Raw genomic sequence first — 4,269 nt, 5'->3', positions numbered from 1 at the left:
ACAGCAGCTCAAAATCCAGCATCTCATTATCTAAATCAAGTCAGGGTATGGATGCTGCTGCTTAAACACAGCTCCTCGAGTACAGTTTTCTCAATTTAAAGACCTATGAAGTAAAAAGACAAGTTACCTGCTCTCCATATAACACGCAATGGTGAGACAGACAATGAGATGGTTATCTACAGAGAGATAACCATTGTAGACGTTCCTATTCAGAAGGGGTAGGGACAATAAGAAGTATACAGTGATTACTGGTTCGTAGCAATTCTAAAATCCAACGAATGTTCTTTGATTGAAAGCAATTCTATTCCCACCTGGGATAACATCTCTATGGGTCTTGGTTCTATCTTCTGAGTCATCCTTCTTTGCCCATGAAAGGTAACCCATGTTTTCAGTTGCATAGTTTGCTCAACCAGCTTTCTGTCAATGGTCTTTGGGAAGTCAAAAGACCCCTTTTCATTTTGTACTCTCACTGTCTCCATCTCTGTCAGGGTTCAAGCAGAGAACTGAAACTACCAGAATGGAGATAGAGATATATGAAAAGATATACGAAGGTATATGAAGATATAAGAAGAGATATATGAAGAAATCTGTCACAGAGGTTTGACCCTACAAAATTTGGGAATGTGGTTAAACTGTCTCTGTAAGGCTGTTACTTTTGGATCCGTGGCTGGAGCTTGAAGTCCACAAGGCAGGGAGTCACGAAGGGAAGATAGAGGAGACTCACGACAAGCTGGAATGCAGAAGCACAAGCCATGGTCACGGGGACCGCCTGAAACAAAAGCTACCTTCTGCTGCCCCTGACCCTGACATCCTGCAGAAGCCGGAGTCCTTTGTTCCAGAATTAAAAACACATTTGACTCAAGAGTCAAAACTGAAAGGAGGATCCGGCAGAAGACCAAGCAACTTGCCCTCTCTGGCTTTCTGGCCTGGCTGCTGCCACATGCCACGGAGGTGAACCAGAAGATAAGCAACAATATATGTGAGCTACAAAGTGACTACTGTATCACTCCTGTAAATCTCACACAAGAATCTCTTTTGTGACCCACCCCAGCCAGAAACACATAAAAGGGAATTCCAGGAAAAGTAGGTTGACAGATTGCAAAGCCACCAAGCACACACTTGTACTATTACAAGAATGGAAAGGTGCCTGGCTGGCTCAGTCAGCGGAGCGTGCAACTCTTGATCCCAGGGTCATGAGTTCGAGCCCCACACAGGGTGTAGAGATTACCTAAATATATATATATATATATATATATATATATATATATATATATATGGTGGACTAGACAAAAGAAGCAATTGAAATCTTGATTTTTTTTAAGTTCATTTACTTTGAGAGAGATAGAGAGAGAGCAGAGAAGAGGGAGAGGCAAAGGGGGAGAGAGAGAATCTCAAGCAGGCTCCGTGCTGTCAGTGTGAAAATGAAGAGTCAGACGCTTAACTGACTGAGCCACCCAGGCTCCCCGAAATTTGAATTTAGTTTGTGGCCTAATACCTATTTAAAACTTTTTAGGGGCGCCTGGGTGGCGCAGTCGGTTAGGCGTCCGACTTCAGCCAGGTCACGATCTCGCGGTCCGTGAGTTCGAGCCCCGCGTCGGGCTCTGGGCTGACGGCTCAGAGCCTGGAGCCTGTTTCCGATTCTGTGTCTCCCTCTCTCTCTGCCCCTCCCCCGTTCATGCTCTGTCTCTCTCTGTCCCAAAAATAAATAAACGTTGGAAAAAAAAATTAAATAAATAAATAAATAAATAAATAAATAAATAAATAAAACTTTTTAAACCTGTGTCTTTCAAGTCACCTAGTATGGGCTTTTTAAAGAATTTTCAGAAGTGGGGACAGGGAACCTGGGTGGCTCAGTCAGTTGGGTGTCCAACTCCTGATTTCGGCTCAGGTCATGATCTCAGGGTTGTGGGATGGAGTCCTGCATTGCGATCCACACTGAGCACGGAGCCTGCTTAGGATTCTCTCTCTCTCTCTCTCTCTCTCTCTCTCTCTCTCTCTCTCTCTCCCCCTCTGCCCCTCTCCCTTGCTCACTCTCTCTCTCTCTCAAATCAAAAATAAGAGAATTTTCAGAAGTGAAGGTTTGTTGTCATTTTCTAAATTCTTATCCCTCTCTTCATTTGAATCATCTAAGGCTGCTGGGGATGAGTTTATCGTTGTGTGGTGCCAGCCAGAAAAACACTATTTTCTCACTGGAATTCATATGAGGTCATTTACCCTTAAAAGGTATGACACAGAACCCACCAGAGCCAACAGGTTCTGACAGATGCAGCTCACTAACTTGCCTTTTCAGTTTTTAGGTCGTGATTATTGTTAATCCTATTAATGTAATTTATTGACAAGATAAGGAAACACATTCATTCTCTTTTGCTCTCCATCTCATTTGCATATACACAAACGTGTGCTTAGGCACTTTGCTGCCCTAGCCAATTATGTTAAAAGAATAATAAGCAACTTAATATAGACCGGATTTGAGCTCTTAACAAGGTGCAGCTATATGCCTTTAGGATTCTACCAATCAGGAATAAGGTGAGAGAATGTCCGTCCCATTCCAGACTTGTCAGTCAGGGGCTACCCAGCTCTCTCCCCAGGTAACAGCCCTCTTCTCCCTTTAACTGATGTTAATTTCCCCTATCCAGACTCTCAATGCTTTGGAGACATCACCATTGTAAGTTCAGTCCTGATGGTAACCTGGCTCTGACCTCATATCCTGGTTCTAGTAACTAAGTTTCTCCAGCCTGGGTTCTAAAACCAAGTCTTTTACCTTGCCTACCTTCAGTAAAAGGGACATATTTGTTTGGATTACTTTTAGCCTTCTTGGACTATGGCTGTCTTATTCTTACAGTCTTGATTTATATCTGGTAGATTCTAGGTAGATCTCCAGAGAAGGGATGGACCCATATCCCTGTGTTGCCTTTTACTAATCAGGCTAGGTTAGTATGTGCACTAACCACATGCCAAGAAAATGCTCATTCTTTATATTATATAAAATTGAATGCAGACCTCCCTCCTCCTTTCCATGTAAACTGTTTTACTCCTCCATGGTTTGGTGAAGTCACCTTGAACTGTGAATAGCTACATCAAAAGACGAGAACTTTTGATTCTCTCCCGTAATTATTTTCTTCAAAATCTTTATTTTCTACCTTAGAGTTCCAAATTGAGTGACCTTGAAGATTCCATTTTATTCTTGGCTCAGAAGAGACAGAGATTATCCTGGAGCTTAATATAAGAGATAATGTGCAAGGACACTGGTATAGTTTAAGCCTTTCCAGGGGTGGCTGACTCAGTTGGTAAAGCATGTGACTCTTGACCTCAGGGTTGTTAGAGCCCCATGTCGGGTGTTCACATTACTTAAAAATATATTCAATATAATTTAAGCCTTTCCAGTCCACCCCATTCCCAAGGATGATCCCAACCTGCACTCCCTGAAGCTCTACCAATCAGAGACAAGAGAGTGGATGGGTAAGTGTCTCCCTGTACACCTCAATCTAGACTGGTTTGAGCAGTCAGGTCATCTTATACCTGGATTAAGCACCCTGTGGCTTGGATGAAAGATAACTGAAAACAGTGTTTTGGAATTTCAAACATCCTGAGAGAGGCACCAGGGTGGCTCAATCATTAAGCATCCAACTCTTGACCTTGGCTCAGGTCATGATTTCACGGTTTGTGAGCCCCACGTTGGGTTCTGTGCTGACAGTGCAGGGCCTGCTTGGGATTCTCTCCCTCTCTCTGCCCCTCCCCCACTTGCGCACACACGTTCTCTCTCTCTCAAAATAGATAAGCATTTATATATATATTTTAAAAACCATATTTTAAAAAAAATCCTAAGAGAAGGCAGGCTGCATAGACCTTCCAAGGAATGGTTTCAAGACTAGCTGTGTAAACCAAGCAAGGCGTTCATGGGTATATTTTATGCTGTGTGCCCTGCTCTTTCTTTAGGATAGCTCTGGTCCCCACAACATCCTTAACGACATTTGATGAGAAGACAGTCTTCTAGAAGAAAGGAACTGAAGAGCATGACTGCTTTATTAATTAAACTTTGGAAGACTCACATTTGGGCTCTGAGTCTTTTTTTTTTTTTTTAATGTTTATTTTTGAAAGAGACAGAGAGTGAGTGGGAGAGGGGCAGAGAGAGAGGGAGATGCAGAATCCGAAGCAGGCTCCAGGCTCCGAGCTGTAGCACAGAGCCCGGTGCAGGACTTGAACTCACGAACCGTGAGATCATCACCTGAGCAAAAGTTGTAGGTTTAATGACTGAGCCACCAGGCATCC

The 4,269-nt window shown here is 43.1% G+C and overlaps 1 long non-coding RNA gene across 1 annotated transcript; it reads left to right on the top strand.

Moving 5' to 3' along the window:
• The first annotated feature begins 2,021 nt into the window (after window positions 1–2,021).
• Window positions 2,022–4,050, top strand: LOC121028586 (uncharacterized). The gene is made up of 4 exons (XR_005789324.1): window positions 2,022–2,223; window positions 3,146–3,248; window positions 3,376–3,459; window positions 3,937–4,050. It is a non-coding gene; the product is annotated as an uncharacterized LOC121028586 (long non-coding RNA).
• Window positions 4,051–4,269: the final 219 nt, after the last annotated feature.

This window comes from Herpailurus yagouaroundi, unplaced genomic scaffold, assembly GCF_014898765.1.
Source record: "Herpailurus yagouaroundi ecotype Mexico unplaced genomic scaffold, PumYag 100, whole genome shotgun sequence".
NCBI classification, from domain to species: Eukaryota; Metazoa; Chordata; class Mammalia; order Carnivora; family Felidae; genus Herpailurus; species Herpailurus yagouaroundi.
Note: the sequence above shows the minus strand (reverse complement) of the source record. Positions and strands in the feature narration are given on the sequence as shown.